The 27352-nt window shown below is 46.8% G+C and overlaps 1 protein-coding gene across 6 annotated transcripts in view; it reads right to left on the bottom strand.

The window, feature by feature from the left end:
- LOC106566486 (extracellular sulfatase Sulf-2) overlaps positions 1-27352 on the bottom strand; it is a 283200-nt gene that overhangs the window by 240130 nt on the left and 15718 nt on the right. For all 6 annotated transcript variants that reach the window (XM_045692954.1, XM_045692955.1, XM_045692956.1 and 3 more), the window contains exon 2: positions 2300-2374. The gene's annotated coding sequence lies outside the window, so the exon portion shown is untranslated. The remainder of the gene's footprint in view (positions 1-2299; positions 2375-27352) is intronic.

Raw genomic sequence — 27352 nt, 5'->3', positions numbered from 1 at the left:
TGACGTGTTGATCCTGTCATTTCTGAATCTAAGAAAACAATTGCATTTGTCTGAGCAGGTTGGCTAGTCTAGCTCTCAGAGAACATACAGTACATGAGTTGCCTGGAGACTGACTGCCTACATACCGAACGTCCCTATGGGACAAGCCATGGCGAAATAGTTCATCTCTCTGACAGAAAGGGAAAACAAACCGAGAGGAAATGAAAGCGAATGATGAATTAGATCTTGGAGTGGATGAGACGTTCCATTAGTGTTACCTGCTGAGTGGGCATGATTTGTTGAGCAACTTTCCAGCTCTCTCATTGGACAACACCGGTAAGAACACAACAGAAGAAGAAAAAACTATGGGAGTGAATAATGTGACAATGATCTGGCCTTCTCTTTTTCTTTCCTGTTTATATCTCTTTATCTCTCTCTCTGTCTCCCACGCACCCTCAGCCCACGTGTTCCCTTCCTCTCTCTTTAATGGAACACTCAAAGTTCCTCTGGCGTTTCCTCTACAGAACTGACCTTTTACCAGTGTGTCTGCAGGACAGGCAGAGTGACTAGAGCCGGAGGGATCTAAACTGGGCATGTGATCTCTATCACAGGAATGTAGAGGAACGATCCAAACGCTCATGAAAGAGATTGGGGTGAGAGGAGAGAAAGCATTAGAGAGAGAGAGTTAGAGAGAGAGAATTATCAAAAATCTACAACCACCTAAAAGGAAGTGATTCCCAAACCTTCCATAACAAAGCCATTTCGACCGACCAACAGCCCACATCGACCGACCAACAGCCCCACATCGACCGACCAACAGCCCACATCGACCGACCAACAGCCCCACATCGACCGACCAACAGCCCACATCGACCGACCAACAGCCCACATCGACCGACCAACAGCCCACATCGACCGACCAACAGCCCACATCGACCGACCAACAGCCCCACATCGACCGACCAACAGCCCCACATCGACCGACCAACAGCCCACATCGACCGACCAACAGCCCCACATCGACCGACCAACAGCCCACATCGACCGACCAACAGCCCACATCGACCGACCAACAGCCCACATCGACCGACCAACAGCCCACATCGACCGACCAACAGCCCCACATCGACCGACCAACAGCCCACATCGACCGACCAACAGCCCCACATCGACCGACCAACAGCCCACATCGACCGACCAACAGCCCACATCGACCGACCAACAGCCCCACATCGACCGACCAACAGCCCACATCGACCGACCAACACCCCACATCGACCGACCAACAGCCCCACATCGACCGACCAACAGCCCCACATCGACCGACCAACAGCCCACATCGACCGACCAACACCCCACATCGACCGACCAACAGCCCACATCGACCGACCAACAGCCCCACATCGACCGACCAACAGCCCACATCGACCGACCAACAGCCCACATCGACCGACCAACAGCCCACATCGACCGACCAACAGCCCCACATCGACCGACCAACAGCCCCACATCGACCGACCAACAGCCCACATCGACCGACCAACAGCCCCACATCGACCGACCAACACCCCACATCGACCGACCAACACCCCCACATCGACCGACCAACAGCCCACATCGACCGACCAACAGCCCACATCGACCGACCAACAGCCCACATCGACCGACCAACAGCCCACATCGACCGACCAACAGCCCACATCGACCGACCAACAGCCCACATCGACCGACCAACACCCCCACATCGACCGACCAACAGCCCACATCGACCGACCAACACCCCCACATCGACCGACCAACACCCCCACATCGACCGACCAACAGCCCCACATCAACCGACCAACAGCCCACATCGACCGACCAACACCCCCACATCGACCGACCAACAGCCCCACATCGACCGACCAACAGCCCACATCGACCGACCAACAGCCCACATCGACCGACCAACAGCCCCACATCGACCGACCAACAGCCCCACATCCCATGTTCAACCCTTTCAATCTTCACTCTCCTCCATCGTTATTCCCTCTCTTCTATCACTCTCTCTCTCTCTGTCTCTTTTGACAGGCTCCCTGCTGCCCGTCCCCCAGACAAATTACTGTGTTTTGTTGTGTGAAACTGCAGAGTGAGCGAGGGTTCTCTGCAGCCGCCACTGATGCTGCCAGAGGGATTCAGCCTAGCTAGCAGGGGTGTGAGGACAGAGACAGCAGCAGATACCTCCTCAACCCCAAACCCCCCTTTCTCACAGCAGCAACACCATCATCCCTCAGCATCTGTTCCTCATCAGGTCTCTAACCCCACCCCCCCCGTCACTCACCTGTGAATGGAAGGTTGGGTTCTCTGGGGATGGTTGGAGTCTCCCTTATGTGTGGAGGAGCGGCTGGACTCAAGGCTATATGAAAACAAGCACAAACAGAGTCGGAGTCATCTCAGGGTGAAGGCCAACACAAAGCACAAGTCAGAACAAAGCGCCTCTTTCTTTGCATCCTGTATACCCACTCCTCCGTCTCTCCTTCTCTTTCTCCTTCGCTCTCCCGTGCTGGCAGTGACTCATTTCACCTACGGCTCGACTCAATTCTACTTTAAAACAAGATGGTGAGAGAAAGAGAGAGAGGGGGACGGAGGGAGGGAGAGGCGCATTTGCAATCAAAAGACTTCAATGTTTGCCTGTCTCTCTGTCCTCTTCCATTCCTCCCCTCTCCCTCTCTCTGTCCTCTTCCAACCCTCCCCTCTCCCTCTCTCTGTCCTCTTCCACCCCTCCCCTCTCCCTCTCTCTGTCCTCTTCCACCCCTCCCCTCTCCCTCTCTCTGTCCTCTTCCACCCCTCCCCTCCCCTCTCCCTCTCTCTGTCCTCTTCCAACCCTCCCCTCTCCCTCTCTCTGTCCTCTTCCACCCCTCTCCCTCTCTCTGTCCTCTTCCACCCCTCCCCTCTCCCTCTCTCTGTCCTCTTCCACCCCTCCCCTCCCCTCTCCCTCTCTCTGTCCTCTTCTACCCCTCCCCTCTCCCTCTCCCCCTCTCTCTGTCCCTCTTCCACCCCCTCCCCTCTCTCTGTCCCCTTCCATCCCCTCTCCCTCTTTCTGTCCCTCTTCCACCCTCCCCTCTCCCTCTCTCTGTCCCCTTCCACCCTCCCCTCTCCCTCTCTCCGTCCTCTTCCACCTCCCTCCTCCCCTCTCCCTCTCTCTGTCCTCTTCTACCCCTCCCCTCTCCCTCTCCCTCTCTCTGTCCTCTTCCACCCCTCCCCCTCTCTCTGTCCCCTTCCATCCCCTCTCCCTCTTTCTGTCCTCTTCCACCCCTCCCCTCTCCCTCTCTCTGTCCTCTTCCACCCCTCCCCTCTCCCTCTCTCTGTCCTCTTCCACCCTTCCCCTCTCCCTCTCTCTGTCCCTCTTCCACCCCCCTCCCCTCTCTCTCTCTGTCCTCTTCCATCCCCTCTCCCTCTTTCTGTCCTCTTCCATCCCTCCCCTCTCCCTCTCTCTGTCCTCTTCCACCCCTCCCCTCTCCCTCTCTCTGTCCCCTTCCATCCCTCCCCTCTCCCTCTCTCTCTGTGTCCCCTTCCATCCTTCTCCCTCTTTCTGTCCTCTTCCATCCCTCCCCTCTCCCTCTCTCTGTCCCCTTCCACCCCCCTCTCCCTCTCTCCGTCCCCTTCCATCCTTCTCCCTCTTTCTGTCCTCTTCCATCCCTCCCCTCTCCCTCTCTCCGTCCCCTTCCATCCTTCTTCCTCTTTCTGTCCCCTTCCATCCCTCCCCTCTCCCTCTCTCTGTCCCCTTCCACCCCTCCCCTCTCCCTCTCTCTGTCCCCTTCCATCCCCTCCCCTCTCCCTCTCTGTCCCCTTCCATCCCTCCCCTCTCCCTCTCTCTGTCCCCTTCCATCCTTCTTCCTCTTTCTGTCCCCTTCCATCCCTCCCCTCTCCCGCTCTGTCCCCTTCCACCCCTCCCCTCTCCCTCTCTCTGTCCCCTTCCACCCCTCCCCTCTCCCTCTCTCTGTCCCCTTCCACCCCTCCCCTCTCCCTCTCTCTGTCCTCTTCCACCCCTCCCCTCTCCCGCTCTCTGTTCCCTTCCACCCCTTCTCCCTCTCTCGCTTTTGCTCTTTTTCTATTTTTGTCTGACTCCATGTCTGAGCGGAATACTGATGTCAGGGTTTGAGAGACGCAATTGGATGAAAAAAAATTACTTTCTGCCATCTTTTTTCATGCTGCACTTTGTGCTGCCAATTCACACTGTGCCGTGGGCCCCTGAAATAAACCTGCCCAATTAACAGAGCGGGGGCTCAGAAGGGGGCCAACACAACCCAGCGACAAATATCCAGCGTCTCTGGATCTTTATAAGGCCTGGCTACACAGAGGGGTAGCAGGGAGCCTGGAGAGATGCTCATTCAGAAGACCAAGGGAAAAACAGAAACAATTACAGCTCTGAGACGGAGGCAGCAGTAAAGCCTTGATGTCACTAGAGATTTTATTAGGATCCCCATTACCCGACGCCAATGGTGACAGCTGGTCTTACTGGGGTCCGACACATAATAAAAAGACATTCCAGACAAAATACTTGTCACGTCCTGACCAGTATAAGGGTTAATTGTTATTGTAGTTTGGTCAGGACGTGGCAGAGGGTATTTGTTTTATGTGGTTCGGGGTGGTGTTTTATTTAGTGGGGCATTTGATTTGTGTATTCCGGGGTTTTTGGGCACTGTTTTTGTATTCATATATTTCTATGTTTGGTCTGGTGAGTCTGGTTCTGTTTGGTTAATTGGGGTGGGGACTGTCAATTGAAGGCAGGTGTTGTCTATTTGCCTTTGATTGAGAGTCCTATATATTAGGGGGTGTTTGTGTTTGTAATTGGTGGGAGATTGTTTCTTGTTTTGCCTGTTTCTTGTTTAGCGTGAGTAAGCCTTACAAGACTGTTGTGTTGATCGTGAGTTCGTTGTTTGTTATTTTGGTGTTCGTATTTTTGAGTTAAATAAAACGTTAAGATGAGCATCCACAATCCTTCTGCATTTTGGTCCTCCTTTCCCAACGACAACCGTGACAATACTTTACATTTGACATTAACACAACAAGTAGGTCACAGGGGGAGAGGCGTTGTGCCGTGAGGTTTTGCTTTATATGTGTTTTGAAACCAGGTTTGCTGTCATTTGAGACGCAGATTTACTCTCTCATTACCCGCCCCTCCACCCCCATCAGGCTGATTGATGCTCACAATCACATGGCATCTGAAGCTCTTTTAATTAGGAGCAACACAGAACAGCAACCAGCTCCTGGTTCACATAACGACACAAGATGGCCAATTAATGTCCTTACAGTCCACCCCCCACAATCCTGAAACTAATACAATGCTTTAACGGGCAAACTTCTACTGAGGAATAAAGACAAAGCTAAGGATTCATTTTGAAATATATTATAACATGCACACATTTAGATACTCATTTGGCTCGTCACTCACGGTTGGCCAAAAAATACAAGTGGAGAAATGAACTGTCAAGAGATTTTATCCTCTGTTTCTCAACAACAACAAAAACCTTCGGAGTAGATAAGAGCTTCACCACGGCCGACAATTAGCCTTCCACTGGGGCCGAGCATAGCTCACCTCGCTGAGAGAGATAGTGGACTCCCTTTCAAAACCACAAACCCAAACCAATGTTGTTATTTTTTGGGGTTACTGATCAAGGAGGACAAGTGAAGAGATCAACGTCAATGAATCACCCTTTTTTTCACATATATCTTCATGTCAGATCCACTTGACTGAGTTCCATTGTCCAACTCAATGGACTGTACTTTATTTATGGGCCTTTCTTACACGGAGGAGGTCAGGAAGGTTTTAAGCAGGCTTTGAAACAAAGAATTGCAAACTGTATGTATTTTTTTATGATTTGTTCCCTCTAAAAAATATATTGCGTGTAGAAAATGTAGATCTTTGATGATAACATAGTACAAATCTATCGTTTTCAAAATGCCTTTTAAACCTTTTAGTATTCTTACAAAATTGTAATCAAACGGAAACCTCCGTTTTTATTTAAATATTCAGCCTGAGGTGTGGTACACATTAATCTAGTCTACACCACTAACACAAACATTCTAGAAATTAAATCATTCAAATACTGAGCTATATTGTATGCAAAAAACATGAGGACATTATATTGTTAATATACTAATACATTTGCTCAGAGAAAGAGACTTTCTTTAACAAGTTTTATTTTTATCTCAAAAAGGCAGGGGTGAAAATTATTGACACCCCTAAACATTATTTTAAATAAAGTAGTCAAAAGTGTAGTATTTGGTCCCAAATTCCTAACACCCAATGACTACATCATGCTAGTAGCTCTACAAACTTGCTGGGGATGCATTTTGCAGTTAGTTTTGGTTGTTTTTCTGATTATTTTGAGCCCAACAGAAATCAATGGTAAATAATGTATTGTGTCATTTTGGAGTCACTTTTATTATAAATAAGAATAGAATATGTTTCTAAACACTTCTACATTAATGTGGATGCTATCATGATTGCAGATAATCCCGAAAAAATCATGAATAAGGATGAATGAGAAAGTTACAGAGGGTAAAATATCATACCCCCAAGACATGCTAACCTCTCAACTTTACCAATAACAGGGTAGGTTAATATGTCTGGGACCAAACACTAAACTTTTGACTACTTTATTTATAATATCCCAGTTCAATCCTAACCGATACACCTTATTTACAAACTGAACACGATTCCATCAGTTCTCTAAGGCAGTGAGAGGAGCGCCTGCCTGCCAGCACAGGGGATGGGATGCAATAGAGTGAAAATAAAGGAGAAAGAGGAAAAAGATAAGAGGAGTGAGAAAAGATGGGAAGAGGAGTGAGGAAAGATGGGAGGAGGGGTGAGGAAAGATGAGAGGAGGGGTGAGGAAAGATGAGAGGAGGGGTGCGGAGAGAGGAGGGGTTAGGAAAGATGAGAGGAGGGTGAGGAAAGATGAGAGGAGGGTGAGGAAAGATGAGTGGAGGGGTGAGGAAAGATGAGAGGAGGATGAGGAAAGATGAGAGGAGGAGTGAGGAAAGATGAGGAGTAGGAAAGATGAGAGGAGGATGAGGAAAGATGAGAGGAGGAGTGAGGAAAGATGAGTGGAGGGGTGAGGAGAGAGGAGGAGTGAGGAAAGATGAGGAGTGAGGAAAGATGAGAGAAGGATGAGGAAAGATGTGAGGAAAGATGAGAGGAGGAGTGAGGAATGATGAGAGGAGGAGTGAGGAAAGATGAGAGGAGGGGTGAGGAAAGATGAGAGGAGCGGTGAGGAAAGATGAGAGGAGTGAGGAAAGATGAGAGAGGAGTGAGGAAAGATGAGAGGAGTGAGGAAAGATGAGAGGAGGAGTGAGGAAGATGAGAGGAGGGGTGAGGAAAGGTGAGGAAAGATGAGAGGAGGAGTGAGGAATGATGAGAGGAGGGGTGAGGAAAGATGAGAGGAGGGGTGAGGAAAGATGAGAGGAGGGGTGAGAAAGATGAGGAGGAGTGAGGAAAGATGAGAGGAGGAGTAGGAAAGATGAGGGAGGATGAGGAAAGATGAGAGGAGGAGTGAGGAAATATGAGAGGAGGAGTGAGAAAAGACGAGAGGAGGAGTGAGGAAAGATGAGAGAAGGGGTGAGGAAGATGAGAGGAGGGGTGAGGAAAGGTGAGGAAAGATGAGAGGAGGATGAGGAGGATGAGAGGAGGGGTGAGGAAAGATGAGGAGTGAGGAAAGATGAGGAGTGAGAAAAGATGAGGAGGATGAGGAAAGATGAGAGGAGGAGTAGGAAAGATGAGAGGAGGATGAGGAAAGATGAGAGGAGGAGTGAGGAAATATGAGAGGAGGAGTGAGGAAAGACGAGAGGAGGAGTGAGGAAAGATGAGAGAAGGGGTGAGGAAAGATGAGAGGAGCGGTGAAGAAAGATGAGAGGAGTGAGGAAAGATGAGAGGAGTGAGGAAAGATGAGAGGAGGAGTGAGGAAAGATGAGAGGAGGAGTGAGGAAGATGAGAGGAGGGGTGAGGAAAGGTGAGGAAAGATGAGAGGAGGATGAGGAGGATGAGAGGAGGGGTGAGGAAAGATGAGGAGTGAGGAAAGATGAGGAGTGAGAAAAGATGAGGAGGATGAGGAAAGATAAGAAGAGGATGAGGAAAGATGAGAGGAGGATGAGGAAAGATGAGAGGTGAGGAAAGATGAGGAGTAGGAAAGATTGAGAGGCTGATGAGGAAAGATGAGAGGAGGAGTGAGGAAAGATGAGTGGAGGGGTGAGGAGAGAGGAGGAGTGATGAAAGATGAGAGGAGGATGAGGAAAGATGAGGAGTGAGGAAAGATGAGGAGTGAGGATAGATAAGGAGTGAGGAAAGATGAGAGAAGGATGAGGAAAGATGAGAGGAGGAGTGAGGATGATGAGAGGAGTGAGGAAGATGAGAGGACGAGTGAGGAAAGATGAGAGGAGGGGTGAGGAAAGATGAGAGGAGGGGTGAGGAAAGATGACAGATGGAGTAAGGAAAGATGAGAGGAGGAGTAAGGAAAGATGAGAGAGATACACAAGTAAACCCACCACCTTCTAAAAGAGCCAATGTGACTGGAACTTCACATGCATGCACACACACAAGTGGACACAGACACACACCGTCTCTGACCCTGGCCCTCTGAGAGCCCTTTCCATGTAGATGTCTGTCAGTCAGCTGTGAGTGACAGGAGGAGGACAGACGTCCTTGATGTCCATCCCTAGAGTCAGAAAAGCCAAGAAGGGAAAACCTTAGGACTTGAGAAACATGTTTAAAAACGTAATACCTTGACCTGCAGTAAAGGGCAGGGGCTGAACTGTCCTTATTTGGGTTTTGGGGAATCCTGATTGGCCAGATGAAATACCACTGTGAAGGTAAGGGTAGAACTATAAGCCAACAGAGCGATAGAACCACCCAATTCCTGTCCTTTCAATGTGGAATCACTTTTCATACTGTCTGCTGTTTTCATTATTTGTAAATCTCCATTTCAAAAGCTGTCTGGCTGTGCAGCTTGTTTCAGTAGGAGAGGAGTCAGGGACGGATGGGGTTTGAGCAACGACGCTGGTCCTTTGTTAGACACTGGCCTGCAGCCAGCAGGATCAGCCTTTATGTTCTGTATTGCTGTTTTTAAGGACGTTAACAAGGCAGCGCAAGGCGGATGATTTGTTTTTGTCTCAAAAGCAAGCAGACAGTAGACAGCAGACAGACGGTAGACAGTAGAGACAGTAGACAGTACATTTACGTAATTTAGCAGACGCTCTTATCCAGAGCAACTTACAGTAGTGAATGCATACATTTCATACATTTTTTTTTTTTTTTTTCATACTGGTCCCCCGTGGGAATCGAACCCACAACCCTGGCGTTGCAAACACCATGCTCTACCAACTGAGCCACACAGGACAGATGTTAAGCAGACAGACAGACAGACAGTAGGCAGACAGTAGGCAGTAGACAGAAAGTAGACAGCAGGCAATAGACAGACAGTAGACAGACAGTAGACAGACAGTAGGCCGTAGACAGACGGTAGACAGTACACAGTAGGTAGACAGTTGGCAATAGGCAGTAGACAGACTGTACACAATAGGCAGACTGTAGACAATAGGCAGTAGACAGACTGTACACAATAGGCAGACTGTAGATAATAGGCAGTTAGACAGACAGTAGACAATAGGCAGTAGACAGACAGTAGACAATAGGCAGACTGTAGACAATAGACAGTAGACAGACTGTACACAGTAGACAGACAGTAGACATGGCTTCTTCTGACCACACACTACTGGATCCACATACACCCCTGCCAGGGCCATATCATACAGACACCCCTGTTACCTGGTTCTTTAATTACAGTAATTAGACTAGACTCTGACTCTGAGAGAGGGAGGGAGAGAGAGAGAGTGAGCAGGTACAGTTGAAGTCGGTAGTTTACATACACCTTAGCCAAATACATTTAAACTCAGTTTTTCACACTTGCTAACATTTAATCTTAGTAAAAAATCCCTGTCTTAGATCAGTTAGGATCCCCACTTTAATTTAAGAATGTGAAATGTCAGAATAATAGTAGAGAGAATGATTTATTTCAGCTTTTATTTATTTCACGACATTCCCAGTGGGTCAGAATGTCACGCCCTGACCTGAGAGAGCCGTTTTTCTCTGTTTGGTTAGGTCAGGGTGTGATATGGGGTGGGCTTTCTATGTCATATATTTCTTTGTGTTTGACCGAGTATGGTTCCTAATCAGAGGCAGCTGTCTATCGTTGTCTCTGATTGGGAATCATACTTAGGCAGCCCTTTTTCCCTCCTTCAGTTGTGGGATCTTGTTTTTGTACAGCTCAGTGAAAGCCTGCAGAACGTGACGTTCGTTTTCCTTTGTTTGTTATTTTGTTTAGTGTTCTGAGTATAAATAAAATGTATCATGAGCACTTACCACGCTGCACCTTGGTCTCCTCCTTACGATGATCGTCACACAGAAGTTTAAATACACTCAATTAGTATTTAGTAGCATTGGCTTTAAATTGTTTAACTTCAGTCAAACATGTCGCGTAGCCTTCCACAAGCTTCCCACATAAAGTTGGGTGAATTTTGGCCCATTCCTCCTGACAGAGCTGGTGTAACTGAGTCAGGTTTGTAGGCCTCCTTGCTCGCACACGCTTTTTCAGTTCTGCCCACACATTTTCTATAGGATTGAGGTCAGGGCTTTGTGATGACCACTCCAATACCTTGACTTTGTTGTCCTTAAAGCCATTTTGCCACAACTTTGGAAGCATGCTTGGGGTCACTGTCAATTAGGAAGACCCATTTGCGACCAAGCTTTAACTTCCTTACAGATGTCTTGAGATGTTGCTTCAATATATCCACATAATTTTCCTTCGTCATGATGCCATCTATTTTGTGAAGTGCACCAGTCCCTCATGCAGCAAAGCACCCCCACAACATGATGCTGCCACCCTCGTGCTTCACGGTTGCGATTATGTTCTTCGGCTTGCAAACCTCCCCCTTTTTCCTCCAAACATAACGATGATCATTATGGCCAAACAGTTCTATTTTTTTTTCATCAGACCAGAGGACATTTCTCCAAAAAGTACGATCTTTGTCCCCACGTGCAGTTGCAAACCGTAGTCTGGCTTTTTTTATGGTGGTTTTGGAGCAGTGGCTTCTTCCTTGCTGAGCAGCATTTCGGGTTATGTCGATATTGTCACGTCCTGACCATAGTAAGATGTGATTTTCTATGGTAGAGTAGGTCAGGGCGTGACAGGGGGTGTTTTGTGTTTTCTATGTTTTCTATTTCTATGTTTAAGTTCTAGTTTTTCTATTTCTATGTTGTTGTTTTTTTGGGTTGATCTCCAATTGGAGGCAGCTGGTCCTCATTACCTCTGATTGGAGATCATATTTAAGTGGGGGTTTTTCTTCCTGGGTTTTGTGGGTGATTCTATTTTGAGTAGTGTTTGTTTCTCTCTGCGTCACGCTTTGTTGCTTTGTAAATTCAGTTATTTATGTTTTGCAAAGTTTCACGGATTTAATAAAATGTGGAACTACAACCACGCTGCACCTTGGTCCGATTCTTTCAACAGCTGTGACAGATATGGGACTCGTTTTACTGTGGATATAGACACTTTTGTACCTGTTTCCCCCAGCATCTTCACAAGGTCCTTTGCAATTGTTCTGGGATTGATTTGCACTTTTCGCACCAAAGTACGTTCATCTCTAGGAGACAGAACGCATGTCCTTTCTGAGCGGTATGATGGCTGCGTGGTCCCATGGTGTTTATACTTGTGTACTATTGTTTGTACAGATGAACATGGTACCTTCAGGCGTTTGGAAATTGCTCCCAAGAATGAACCAAGCTTGTGGAGGTCTACAATTGTTTTTCTGAGGTCTTGGCTGATTTCTTTTGATTTCCCCATGATGTCAATCCAAGAGGCACTGAGTTTGAAGGTAGGCCTTGAAATACATCCACAGGTACACCTCCAATTGACTCAAATCATGTCAATTAGCCTATCAGAAGCTTCTAAAGTCATGACATCATTTTCTGGAATTTTCCAAGTTGATTAAAGGCACAGTCAATTTAGTTTATGTAAACTTCTGACCCACTGGAATTGTGATACAGTGAATTATACGTGAAATAATCTGTCTGTAAACAATTGTTGGAAAAATGGCTTGTGTCATGCACAAAGTAGATGTCCTAACCGACTTGCCAAAACTATAGTTTGTTAACAAGAAATTTGTGGAGTGGTTGAAAAACGAGTTTTAATGACTCCAACCTAAGTGTACGTAAACTTCGGACTTCAACTGTATTTGTGTACTTAAAGCTAGTGCTCCACAGCAGTGTAGTCTGTCTCTCTCTCTCTCTCTGCTAAATTCTACAACCACCTAAAAATAAAGCCCTCACCTACAGAGAAATAAACCTACAGAAGAGTCCCCTTGGCCAACTGGCCCTGTTCACAAACAGACCCTACAGAGCCTTATATATATATATATATAAATAATAAATATAAATATAGAGGAGAGAGAGAGAGAGAGAGAGACAAAATAAAGGGAACACTTAAACAACACAATGTAACTCCAAGTCAATCACACTTCTGTGAAATCAAACTGTCCACTTAGGAAGCAACACTGATTGACAATAAATTTCACATGCTGTTGTGCAAATGGAATAGACAACAGGTGGAAATTATAGGCAATTAGCAAGACACCCCCAATAAAGGAGTGGTTCTGCAGGTGGGGACCACAGACCACTTCTCAGTTCCTATGCTTCCTGGCTGATGTTTTGGTCACTTTTGAATGCTGGCGGTGCTTTCACTCTAGTGGTAGCATGAGATGGAGTCTACAACACACACAAGTGGCTCAGGTAGTGCAGCTCATCCAGGATGGCACATCAATGCGAGCTGTGGCAAGAAGGTTTGCTGTGTCTGTCAGCGTAGTGTCCAGAGCATGGAGGCGCTACCAGGAGACAGGCCAGTACATCAGGAGACGTGGAGGAGGCCGTAGGAGGGCAACAACCCAGCAGCAGGACCGCTACCTCCTCCTTTGTGCAAGGAGGAGCAGGAGAAGCACTGCCAGAGCCCTGCAAAATGACCTCCAGCAGGCCACAAATGTGCATGTGTCTGCTCAAACGGTCAGAAACAGACTCCATGAGGGTGGTATGAGGGCCCGACGTCCACAGGTGGGGGTTGTGCTTACAGCCCAACACCGTGCAGGACGTTTGGCATTTGCCAGAGAACACCAAGATTGCCAAATTCGCCACTGGCGCCCTGTGCTCTTCACAGATGAAAGCAGGTTCACACTGACCACGTGACAGACGTGACAGAGTCTGGAGACGCCGTGGAGAACGTTCTGCTGCCTGCAACATCCTCCAGCATGACCGGTTTGGCGGTGGGTCAGTCATGGTGTGGGGTGGCATTTCTTTGGGGGGCCGCACAGCCCTCCATGTGCTCGCCAGAGGTAGCCTGACTGCCATTAGGTACCGAGATGAGATCCTCAGACCCCTTGTGAGACCATATGCTGGTGCGGTTGGCCCTGGGTTCCTCCTAATGCAAGACAATGCTAGACCTCGTGGCTGGAGGGATTCAGCAGTTCCTGCAAGAGGAAGGCATTGATGCTATGGACTGGCCCGCCCGTTCCCCAGACCTGAATCCAATTGAGCACATCTGGGACATCATGTCTCGCTCCATCCACCAACGCCACGTTGCACCACAGACTGTCCAGGAGTTGGCGGATGCTTTAGTCCAGGTCTGGGAGGAGATCCCTCAGGAGACCATCCGCCACCTCATCAGGAGCATGCCCAGGCGTTATAGGGAGTTCATACAGGCACGTGGAGGCCACACACACTACTGAGCCTCATTTTGACTTGTTTTAAGGACATTACATCAAAGTTGGATCAGCCTGGAGTGTGGTTTTCCACTTTAATTTTGAGTGTGACTCCAAATCCAGACCTCCATAGGTTGATAAATTGGATTGCCATTGATTATTTTTGTGTGATTTTGTTGTCAGCACATTCAACTATGTAAAGAAAGAAGTATTTAATAAGATTATTTCTTTCATTCAGATCTAGGATGTGTTGTTTAAGTGTTCCCTTTATTTTTTTGAGCAGTATATTTCACATGCTGTTGTGTAAATGGAATAGACTACAGGTGGAAATTATAGGCAATTAGCAAGACATCCCCAATAAAGGAGTGGTTCTGCAGGTGGTGACCACAGACCACTTCTCAGTTCCTATGCTTCCTGGCTGATGTTTTGGTCACTTTTGAATGCTGGCGGTGCTTTCACTCTAGTGGTAGCATGAGACGGAGTCTACAACCCACACAAGTGGCTCAGGTAGTGCAGCTCATCCAGGATGGCACATCAATGTGAGCTGTGGCAAGAAGGTTTGCTGTGTCTGTCAGCTTAGTGTCCAGAGCGTGGAGGCGCTACCAGGAGACAGGCCAGTACATCAGGAGACGTGGAGGAGGCCGTAGGAGGGCAACAACCCAGCAGAAGGACCTCTACCTCCGCCTTTGTGCAAGGAGGAGCAGGAGGAGCACTGCCAGAGCCCTGCAAAATGACCTCCAGCAGGCCACAAATGTGCATGTGTCTGCTCAAACGGTCAGAAACAGACACCATGAGGGTGGTATGAGGGCCCGACGTCCACAGGTGGGGGTTGTGCTTACAGCCCAACACCGTGCAGGACGTTTGGCATTTGCCAGAGAACACCAAGATTGGCAAATTCGAAACTGGCACCCTGTGCTCTTCACAGATGAAAGCAGGTTCACACTGAGCACATGTGACAGACGTGACAGAGTCTGGAGACGCCGTGGAGAACGTTCTGCTGCCTGAAACATCCTCCAGCATGACCGGTTTGGCGGTGGGTCAGTCATGGTGTGGGGTGGCATTTCCTTGGGGGGCCGCACAGCCCTCCATGTGCTCGCCAGAGGTAGCCTGACTGCCATTAGGTACCGAGATGAGATCCTCAGACCCCTTGTGAGACCATATGCTGGTGCGGTTGGCCCTGGGTTCCTCCTAATGCAAGACAATGCTAGACCTCATGTGGCTGGAGTGTGTCAGCAGTTCCTGCAAGAGGAAGGCATTGATGCTATGGACAGCCCATTCCCCAGACCTGAATCCAATTGAGCACATCTGGGACATCATGTCTCGCTCCATCCACCAACGCCACGTTGCACCACAGACTGTCCAGGAGTTGGCGGATGTTTTAGTCCAGGTCTGGGAGGAGATCCCTCAGGAGACCATCCGCCACCTCATCAGGAGCATGCCCCGGCGTTGTAGGGAGGTCATACAGGCACGTGGAGGCCACACACACTACTGAGCCTCATTCTGACTTGTTTTAAGGACATTACATCAAAGTTGGATCAGCCTGTAGTGTGGTTTTCCACACTACAGGCTGTGTGACTCCAAATCCAGACCTCCATGGGTTGATAAATTGTATTTCCATTGATTATTTTTGTGTGATTTTGTTGTCAGCACATTCAACTATGTAAAGAAAAAAGTATTTAATAAGATTATTTCATTCATTCAGATCTAGGATGTGTTATTTTAGTGTTCCCTTTATTTTTTTGAGCAGTATATATATATATACACACACAATACTGCCTCCCCTACAAATACTTATCCCTCAAGGTACCTTTCACCTCAGTCGCCCTCCTCTATTGCTATCTCACTCTGTCTCTCACTTTCCTCTCTCTGTCCTAGGATCCATCTAACAGTATAATGAATGTAATCACAGCATCAATACAGCACTCATGACTGGTGGAAGTTATTTCAAACCGTGGGATTGATTTCCTCTACAACAGTTTGGGTTGGGGACCGTATGTATGAGACCCTAGTGAATGGATGTGTAGTTCTACCCTAAACAACTACACAGAGGAGGGTGGAAGGAGGGAGGACGGAGGACGGAGGGATCAGCTCATGAGGGATGGCTGGTGACTGAGGGAAAACGCTTAGAATGGTGTCTGCAAACTTCCCAGTACACAAACAAACTATATTTCTCTCTCATTCTTCTCCGTCCCCTCTTTTTTCTTTCAATCTTTCACTCACACAAGCACTCACACAAGCACATCCATACAAACACACACTGTGTGAGAGCGAAGGGTGGAACCCTCTCTCATCTCTCTCTCTTTCTCTAATCTCCTTCTCTCTTTCCCTCTGCTGCTCTGTCTTTCTCTTCCATAAACTCTGTTTTCCACTTCTCTAACCTCCCTCTCTCTATTCCTTTCTATCCTATGGCTTTAGCATGCTTCGGTTCAGCTGTTCGGCTAGGCGAACCGAAGGAGCGTGCTCACATACTTCCTTTAAAGACCTTTGTTTGAAAAAACGAGGAAAAAAGTGGCAATAGTACTGTTTGTCCCTACTGAAACGCCATACCAAGTATACACATCCTCAAAATAGTCAGAATTAATCTAAGAATTCAATAAATCTGTCAGAAATGTTGACGTTTTTGCAGAGGAGATCTTAGTTGCACAATTTTGGTGGAGTATTTCTTAAGTGAAAATATGTGCATGAAAACGAGTCGTCTCTCGTTGAATGACAACAAACACATAATTGAAGAATCCCTACTGTTGACCAATTATAGACGAAGGGGCGTAGATATCGGCTTGCCTGCACTAACAGCCAAAAAACCCTTGTCCAAGACCAAAACTATCAAAAACGTCACAAAACGTCATCATAATATATGCACAAACTGTTACGAACTGTTTGAGATGGGAAGCATGCGGATGCCTTTAATCCTACTGACAGGCAGGTCTCTCGCTCTTTCAGCCCCTCCCCTCCTCCCAGGGGAGTCAGCAGTGAAATGAGGGTGACTGGTGAGCTGAGCTGAACTTAACTCATGTCACTCAGGATTACAGACAACACAAACGGGGACCTGCTATATTCAAACACTGCACAGAGAAACCCCATGGTCACAGACCTGCAGCATTCAAACACAGCACAGAGAAAGCCCGTGGTCCTAAGAGCCACTCTGGACAGGGCACAATCTCAATCCATCATTGTGCCGAGTGGGAGACCACTTGACCTACTTGTAGGTAATGAATATTTTCTGTTCCATGAACAAAGGGATAGAGAGACCTATTGAGACCCCCTTTTCAAAATATATTTGTCTCTTCCTCTGTACTATTTTCATATTTGTATTGCACTCTTCCTCACTCCCTTCATCCCCCACTCTCTCCCTTTTTTAAAACACTTTACATAACTTTTTTACTTTATTGCATTTAGTTTTACGGGGACAGTGCACATTAATCAACATTACTGTAACTGCAGTCCCTGAACAACTGCAGTCCCTGAACAAACAAAAGCATTTTGGGGTGTTTACAGTGCTCTGTCTCTGTCCGAGTCTGAGGTAGCTGATTAAAAATAAATCACAGACACGTTGCCAAAGTCCAGAGTAATGAGGGTGTCTGAGTTTGGGTGCAGTCCAGCTCTGTCCTACAGGGCCGTGTCTGCTCTGACCAGCGGATCGGATTTCATCTCAGGCCTCCTCAGCACAGGCCCAACCCAACTTCCTCCTCCTGTCTTATTGGTCTCCTCAGACAGGCCAAACGACACACAAAGCCCAGCATGATGCCGGGGAGACATCGATGCCCTCGCACCCCCGGCACATACAACCCCAACCCCTCTGCCCCCCCCCCCCAAAATCAAATATACATGAGCTGCCTTATCTGTCATCATTTATTAAAGTTTATTGTGACAACTCCTGTGTGTGAGAGAGGTAAGAGTGTGTGCTGTTAGAGAAGGAAGGCGAGTAGTATAGGTGGAGAACACAGAAAGCTGACACACTCTAGGAGCGACAAAGAGGGAAAGATACAGAAAGAGAGTGGGTAAGCAATTGAAAGAGGAGGAGGTGGTGGAGGAGGAGTGGAGGGAAGGTGGATCTCAGTGGAGCATGAAATGAGAGCTTTACCTGGAGACAGATAGAAAGAGAACGCTGTGATGTCTGGGCTTTACCTAGCGCTCTGACACACACTGCAGCATGATCTGCTCTGTCTGGGCTTTACCTAGCGCTCTGAGTCTGACACACACTGCTGCATGGACAGGTCTGCTCTCCTCTCCACCTAGCCCCCCTCACACACACTCCCACCCCCCCTCACATCCTCTCCCACCTGGTCCCCCTTGCACCTACTCCCACCACCCCCCACACTTAACATTCAACCCCCATATCTTTCTCTATCTCCTTACTCTACCTCGCTCTCTCCTTTTACACTTTCTACCCTTCACTTCTTTGAAGTTTTAAACACAGCCCGCATCTCCCCTATCCTCGCTCCCCTCCCAGCCCCCTCCCTCCCCTCTGTTTGCTAATACTTCCTGTCACCTTATCTGGGTGCGTGTTTCTCGGAGGTTGCAGCAGGCGCCTAGTGTCGATGGCAGACCAGGTAGGCATCTGCTGTGGGAAATCATCCATCCGTCAATATAACCCTCCCGGGCCGAACCGATCTGCTGAAGTTCAAAGCTGAGCCACACGCAGCCACATGCCCCTCTCAAGAGCAGACGTCACTCAAGACAGGGAACCTAACGTATCAACCCCTGCAGCCGCAAGGTTACAGACAGACAGACAGACAGACAGACAGACAGACAGACAGACAGACAGACAGACAGACAGACAGACAGACAGACAGACAGACAGACAGACAGACAGACAGACGCATGATGACAACAGGAGTGTCAGAGTATATAATGATTCTCAATATGATCAGCGTTCATGGTAGAGGAGGAGAGAGAGAGAGAGAGAGAGAGAGAGAGAGAGAGACCACTAACACCCCTATCAGATAGCAGCAAAATCACAGTCTACTTGAACAGAGCAATACTCAATCATGAGACATCAAAGCCAAACGAACTGAATAATATTAAGAAATGCTATACATGGAAGGAAAGTAGTGTGGAAACCTACCAAAAAATAATTAGACAACAACTAACTCAATCCCTTTTAGACACCTTCCTGGACAAAACGTTTCGCTGTAACCGAAGATGTAAACTTGGCAGTAGAAAGCCTAAACAGTAAATTTGACCTCTCAGCTTCCCTATCAAATCAAAAAATGTCAAGCACAAAACCTAAGAAAATTAACAACAAAGACAAATGGTTTGATGAAGAATCCAAAAACCTAAGAAAGAAATTGAGAAACCTATCCAACCAAAAACATAGAGACCCAGGAAACCTGAGTCTACATCTTCACTCTGGTGAATCACTAAAACAATACAGAAATACACCACGGAAAAAGAAGGAACCGCACGTCAGAAATCAGCTCAATGTAATTGAAGAATCCATAGACTCTAACCACTTCTGGGAAAATTGGAAAACACTAAACATACAACAGCACAAAGAATTATCTATCCAAAATGGAGATGTATGGACAAACCACTTCTCCAATCTTTTTGGCCCTGTAACAAAGAACAGAAAAAACATATATATGATCAAATACAAATCTTAAAATCAACTAATAAAGACTACCAGAACCCACTGGATTCTCCAATTACATTGAATGAACTACAGGACAAAACACAAACCCTCCAACCCTAAAAGGCTTGTGGTGTTGACGGTATTCTAAATGAAATAATAAAATATACAGACCACTTCCTTAGCTCTGGCATCTTCCCCAATATTTGGAACCAAGTACTGATCACCCCAATCCACAAAAGTGGAGACAAATTGGCCCCAGTAACTACAATGGGATATGTGTCAACAGCAACCTTAAGAAAATACTCTCCATTATCATTAACTGACTAGTACAGACTATCACATTTCCTCAGTGAAAACATTGTACTGAGAAAATGTCAAATTGGCTTTTTACCAAATTACCGTACGACAAACCACATATTCACCCTGCACACCCTCATTGACAAAGAAACAAACAAAAACAAAGGCAAAGTCTTCTTGTTGATTCCAAAAAGCTTTTGCCTCAATTTAGCATGAGGGACTGCTATACAAATTGATGGAAAGTTATGATGGGGAAAAACATACGACATTATAAAATCCATGAACACAAACAACAAGTGTGTTGTTAAAATTGGCAAAAAACACATTTCTTTCCACATGGCCATGGGGTGAGACAGGGATGCTGCTTAAGCCCCACCCTCTTCAAAGTATCTATAAATGAAATGGCAAGGGCACTAGAACAGTCCGCAGCACCCAGCCTCACCCTACTAGAATGTGAAGTCAAATGTCTACTGCTGATGATCTGGTGCTTCTGTCCACAACCAAGGAGGGCCTACAGCAGCACCTAGATCTTCTGTACAGATTCTGTCAGACCTGGGCCCTGACAGTAAATCTCAGTAAGACAAAAATAATGGTGTTCCAAAAAAGGTCCAGTTGCAAGGACCACAAATACAAATTCCATCTAGACACTGTTGCCCAAGACCACACAAACAACTATACCTACCTCGGCCTAAACATCAGCGCCACAGGTAACTTCCACAATGCTGTGAATGAACTGAGAGACAAGGCAAGAAGGGCCTTCTATGCCATCAAAAGGAACATAAAATTCGATATATACAAATTAGGATCTGGATAAAAATACTTGAATCAGTTATAGAACCCATTGCCCTTTATGGTTGTGAGGTCTGATGTCCACTCACCAACCAAGAATTCACAAAATGGGACAAACACCAGATTGAGACTCTGCATGCAGAATTCTGCAAAAATATCTTTGTGTACAACGTAAAACACCAAATAAAGCAAGCAGAGGAGAATTAGGCCGATACTCGCTAATTATCAAAATCCAGAAAAGAGACTTTCAATTCTACAACCACCTAAAAGGATCGGTTCCCAAACCTTCCAAAACAAAGCCATCATATACAGAGAGATGAACCCGGAGAAGAGTCCCCTAAGCAAGCTGGTCCTATTTTGCACCAAACAGAGAGTACACATTGGCAGAATACTTGACCACTGTGACTGACCCAAACTGAAGGAAAGCTTTGACTATGTGCAGACTCAGTGAGCATAGCCTTGCTATTGAGAAAGGCTGCCGTAGGCAGACCTGACTCTCAAGAGAAGACAGGCTATGTGCAACACTGCCCACAAAATGAGGTGGAAACTGAACTGCACTTCCTAACCGCCTGCCCAATATATGACCATTTTAGAGACACATATTTCCCTCAGATTACACTGATCCACAAAGACTTCGAAAACAAACCCAATTTTGATAAACTCCCATATATATTAGGTGAAATACCACAGTGTGGCATCACAGCAGCAAAATGTGTGACCTGTTGCCACAGGAAAGGGCAACCACTGAAGAACAAACACCATCTTAAAAACAACCCATTTTTATGTTAATTTATTGTCCATTTTGTACTTTAACTATTTGCACATCATTACGACACTGTATGTATACAAAATATGACCTTTCAAATGTATTTTTTCTTTTGGAACTTTTGTGAGTGTAATGTTCACTGTTAATAATTTTTTATTTATTTCACTTTTCTTTATTATTATTTCCCTTGCTTTGGTAATGTAAACATATGTTTCCCATGCCAATAAATCCCCTTAAATTGAATTGATAGAGGGAGAGAAAGAGTGAAGAGGCATATGTGTACTTAAAGCTAGTGCTCCAGAGCAATGTGGAGGTGCACTCTGTGACCCTTCTCTCTCTCTCTCCTCTCTTTCTCTCCTCTCCTCTCTTTCTCTCTCCTCTCTCTCATCCTCTTCCTCCTCTTCTTTCTCTCTCTCCCTCCCCCTTCTTCTTCTTCTCTCTCTCTCCCTATCTCTCTCTCCTTCCTCTCTCTCTCTCTCTCTCGCTCTCTCTCTCTCCCCTTCTCGACACACCCTCTCTCTCCATCTCTACAGAGGAAATGCTGCCTAATCCAGAACTATGATACAGGGCTATAACCTCCACCTCTCTACTGCAACAACCCCAGACCAGAGGTAGGGGGGGCAGCAGTGGGGGTTAGAGGTCTGGAGAGCATTTGCTGAGCGTGCGGTAAGGGAACAGAGGCTGAATGTTTTGAGTGATTTAAAAAGGCTATACAGGGTGAAAGTGAAAAGGGGATGGGAAGGGGCTAGAGTTGAAGGTGAAGTGTGAATCTCAGGTGGAGGGAGGTATGGGTGTTAGGGTGGTGGAAGTGGTGTGTATGGGTGTATGGGTGATAGGGTGGTGGTAGTGGTATGCATGGGTGTAAGGGTGATAGGGTGGTGGTAGTGGTGTGTATGGGTGTTAGGGTGGTGGTAGTGGTATGTATGGGTGTTAAGGTGGTTTGAGTGGTGTGTATGGGTGTTAGGGTGGTGATAGGGTGGTGGTAGTGGTGTGTATGGGTGTTAGGGTGGTGGTGGTATGTATAGGTGATAGGGTGGTGGTAGTGGTGTGTATGGGTGTTAGGGTGGTGGTAGTGGTGTGTATGGGTGTTAGGGGGTGGTGGTAGTGGTGTGTATGGGTGATAGGGTGGTGGTAGTGGTGTGTATGGGTGATAGGGTGGTGGTGGTATGTATGGGTGATAGGGTATGTATGGGTGTTAGGGTGGTGGTGGTGGTATGTATGCGTGTTAGGGTGGTGGTATTTATGGGTGATAGGGTGGTGGTGGTGGTGGTGGTGTGTATGGGTGTTAGGGTGGTGGAAGTGATGTGTATGGGTGTTAGGGTGGTGGTAGTGTTATATATGGGTGTTTGGGTGGTGGTAGTGGTGTGTATGTGTGTTAGGGTGGTGGTAGTGGTATATATGGGTGTTAGGAGGGTGGTGGTTGTGTGTATGGGTGTTAGGGTGGTGGTAGTGGTGTGTATATGGGTGGTGGTGGTGGTGTGTATATGGGTGGTGGTAGTGGTGTGTATATGAGTGTTAGGGTGGTGGTGGTAGTGGTGTGTATGGCTGTTAGGGTGGTGGTAGTGGTGTGTATGTGTGTTATGGTGGTGGTGGTGGTGTGTATGGGTGTTCGGGTGGTGGTAGTAGTGTGTATATGGGTGATGGTAGTGGTGTGTATATGAGTGTTAGGGTGGTGGTGGTAGTGGTGTGTATATGAGTGTTAGGGTGGTGGTGGTGGTAGTGGTGTGTATATAGGTGTTAGGGTGGTGGTAGTGTTATTGGTGGCTAAAGCCCAGCAGCATCACATTCCTGAGGCCTCCAGTGAAAGTGTCTCTGTGAGAGACAGTGAGAGAAGGGCCGAGGAAAGAGGAGGTCGAGGGGGCCGTTGAGGGGCTGGGAAGGGGGTGGGACTGCAGTGCTGACTGATGGGCCATTTTGTTTATGTTGCCCTGCTATAATACAGTAAGCTCCATTCTATACAGTCAGAGACATGTTCCATACTGAGAGAGAGATAGGGAGACAGGGAGTGTGTGAGAGAGGGAGGGAGAGGGAAAGAGGGAGAGAGGGAGAAGCTTGAATCACTCAGTGCCAAGTAAGCAGTTGATCTAATCAATTATCAAATCAAATCAAATTGTATTAGTCACATGCGCCGAATACAACAGGTGTAGACCTTACAGTGAAATGCTGACTTACGAGCCTCTAACCAACAATGCACTTTAAAAAATGACGGATAAGAATAAGAAATAAAAGTAACAAGTAATTAAAGAGCAGCAGTAAAATAACAATAGTGAGACTATATACAGTGGGGTACTGGTACAGTGTCAATGTGCGGGGGCACCGGTTATTTGAGGTAATATGTACATGTAGGTAGAGTTATTAAAGTGACAGTGCATAGATGATAACAACAGAGAGTAGCAGTGTTGTAAAAGGGGAGGGGGGGTGTGTGCAATGCAAATAGTCTGGGTAGTCATTTGATTAGGTGTTGAGGAGTCTTATGGCTTGGGGGTAAAAGCTGTTTCGAAGCCTCTTGGACCTAGACTTGGCGCTCCGGTACAACTTGCCGTGCAGTAGCAGAGAGAACAAACATTCTATGACTAGGGTGGCTGTTGTCTTTGACAATTTTTAGGGCCTTCCTCTGACACCGCCTGGTATAGAGGTCCTGGGTGGCAGGACGCTTGGCCCCAGTGATGTACTGGGCCGTTCGCACTACCCTCTGTAGTGCCTTGCGGTCGGAGGTCAATCAGTTTCCATACCAGGCAGTGATGCAACCAGTCAGGATGCTCTTGATGGTGCAGCTCTAGAACCTTTTGAGGATCTGAGGACCGATGCCAAATCTTTTCAGTCTCCTGAGGGGGATTAGCTTTTGTTGTGCCCACTTCACAACTGTCTTGGTGTGCTTCGACCATGTTAGTTTGTTGGTGATGTGGACACCAAGGAACTTGAAGCTCTCAACCTGCTCCACTGCAGCCCCGTCGATGAGAATGGGGTCCTCTTTTTAATGTAGTCCACAATCATCTCCTTTGTCTTGATCACGTTGAGGGAGAGGTTGTTGTCCTGGCATCACACGGCCAGGTCTCTGACCTCCTCCCTATAGGCTGTCTCGTTGTTGTCGGTGATTAGGCCTACCACTGTTGTGTCATCGGCAAACTTGATGATGGTGTTGGAGTCGTGTCTGGCCATGCAGTCATGAGTGAACAGGGAGGACAGGAGGGGACTGAGCATGCACCCCTGAGGGGCCCCTGTGTTTAGGATCAGCGTGGCGGATGTGTTGTTACCTACCCTTACCACCTGGGGGCGGCCCGTCAGGAAGTCCAGGATCCAGTTGCAGTGGGAGGTGTTTAGTCCCAGGGTTCTTAGCTTTTTGATGTGCTTTGAGGGCACTATGGTGTTGAATGCTGAGCTGTAGTCAATGAATAGCATTCTCACATAGGTTTTCCTTTTGTCCAGGTGGGATAGGGCAGTGTGGAGTGCAATAGAGATTGCATCATCTGTGGATCTGTTGGGGCACTTCGTTGCTATAGATGTGAGTGCCTCGGGTCGGTAGTCAGTTAGGCAGGTTACCTTAGTGTTCTTGGGCACAGGCACTATGTTGGTCTGTTTAAAACGTGTTGGTATTACAGACTCGGACAGGGAGAGATTGAAAATGTCAGTGAAGACACTTGCCAGTTGGTCAGCGCATGCTCGCAGTACACGTCCTGGTATTCTGTCTGGCCCTGTGGCCTTGTGAATGTTGACCTGTTGAAACGTTTTACTCACATCGGCTGCAGAGAGCGTGATCACACAGTCTTCCGGAACAGCTCGTGCTCTCATGCATGTTTCAGTGTTATTTGCCTCGAAGTGAGCATAGAAGTAGTTTAGCTCGTCTGGTAGCTCTCGGCTGTGCTTCCCTTTGTAGTCTGTAATTGTTTGCAAGCCTTGCAAGCCCTGCCACATCTGATGAGCATCAGAGCCAGTGTAATACGATTCGATCTTAGTCCTGTTTGACACCTTGCCTGTTTGATAGTTCGAGTCCCGCTCCTTGAAAGCGGCAGCTCTAGCCTTTAGCTCAGTGTGGATGTTGCCTGTAATCCATGGCTTCTGTTTGGGGTATGTACATACGGTCACTTTGGGGACGACGTCATAAATGCACTTATTGATGAAGCCAATGACTGATGTGGTATACTCCTCAATGTCATCGGAGGAATCCCGGAGCATATTCCAGTCTGTGCTAGCAAAACAGTCCTGTAGCTTAGCATCTGCTATATCTGACCACTTTTTATTGATCTAGTCAATGGTGCTTCCTGCTTTAATTTTTGCTTGTAAGCAGGAATCAGGAGGATAGAATTATGGTCAGATTTGCAAAATGTAGGGCGAGGGAGAGCTTTGTATGTGTCTCTGTGTGTGGAGTAAAGGTGGTCCAGAGTTTTTTTCCCTCTGATTGCACATGTAAGATGCTGATAGAAATTTGGTAAAACGGATTTAAGTTTCCCTGCATTAAAGTCCCTGGCTACTAGGAGCGCCGCCTCTGGGTGAGCGTTTTCTTGTTTGGTTATGGTGGAATACAGCTCATTCAATGCTGTCTTAGTGTCAGCCTCTGACTGTGGTGGTATGTAAACAGCTACGAAAAATACAGTGAGGGGAAAAAATATTTTATCCCCTGCTGATTTTGTACGTTTGCCCACTGACAAAGAAATTATCAGTCTATAATTTTAATGGTAGGTTTATTTGAACAGTGAGAGACAGAATAACAACAACAAAAAATCCAGAAAAACGCATGTCAAAAATGTTATAAATTGATTTGCAGGAACTCTGCCCCGAAGGCCAGCAGGGGACTATTTAATGAAGCTGCCAGTTGAGGACTTGTGAGGCATCTGTTTTTCAACCTAGACACTCTAATGTACTTGTCCTCTTGCTCAGTTGTGCACCGTGGCCTCCCACTCCTCTTTCTCTTCTGGTAAGAGCCAGTTTGCGCTGGTCTGTGAAGGGAGTAATACACAGCGTTGTACAAAATCTTCAGTTTCTTGGCAATTTCTCGCATGGAATAGCCTTCATTTCTCAGAACAAGAATAGACTGATGAGTTTCAGAAGTAGGTTTTTTGTTTCGAACCTGATGCTAAATCTGACGCTCCAGATACTCAGCTTGTCTAAAGAAGGCCAATTTTATTGCTTCTTTAATCATAACAACAGTTTTCAGCTGTGCTTATATATTTGCAAACAGGTTTTCTAATGGCCAATTAGCCTTTTAAAATTATAAATTTGGATTAGCTAACATAACGTGCCATTGGAACACAGGAGTGATGGTTACTGATAATGGGCCTCTGTACGCCTATGTAGATATTCCATAAAAAAATCTGCCATTTCCAGCTACAATAGTCATTTACAACATTAACAATGTCTACAGTGTATTTCTGATCGATTTGATGTTATTTTAATGGACCAAAAATGTGTTTTTCTTTCAAAAACAAGAACATTTCTAAGTGGCCCCAAACTTTTGAACAGTAACGTGTGTGTGTGTGTGTATATATATATATATATATGTATATTTTTTTACATTTACATTTTAGTCATTTAGCAGACGCTCTTATCCAGAGCGACTTTCAGTAGTGAATGCATACATTTCATTCCTTTTTTTCTCTTTTTCTTTTTTTTGTACTGGCCCCCCGTGGGAATCAAACCCACAACCCTGGCGTAGCACACACCATGCTGGCATTGCAAACACCATGCTCTACCAACTGAGCCACAGGTTTTTTGTATATATATATTGTGGCAAAGAAGGGGGTCAAGTGATAAATGGCAGATATGTGAGGGCAGAACTAATAAACGGGCTCTGCCCGATCACTAAAATGGCCACCCCATACAATTCCCAGAAGCAAGGGGAACCCTCAGAAGGTGGAGCCGACCCACAGATAAAGGGTCAAGAAAAACCAGGAAGAGAGAGAGAGGGCGGGAAGGATCTATGAACCATAGAGAAAGAGACAATCTACATTGGCTGGATTTACCGTGTACGAGCTGGACTGTTTTGGACTTACCTGTTGGCGTTTAGACCTGGACCTACCGAGAACCAGATTTGTGTACCGAACCCTGCCATCCTTGACCTTACCTGCGGCCTGGGTGGACCAGGACAGAGAAACAAACACACAGGTGCTGTCATGTTCGAAATAACTTTAATTCTGGGCTGACTTTGGTGACAGTTTCCCACTTAATTTGTGACA

The sequence above is a fragment of the Salmo salar genome, chromosome ssa13 (genome assembly GCF_905237065.1).
Source record: "Salmo salar chromosome ssa13, Ssal_v3.1, whole genome shotgun sequence".
Lineage (NCBI taxonomy): Eukaryota > Metazoa > Chordata > Actinopteri > Salmoniformes > Salmonidae > Salmo > Salmo salar.
Note: the sequence above shows the minus strand (reverse complement) of the source record. Positions and strands in the feature narration are given on the sequence as shown.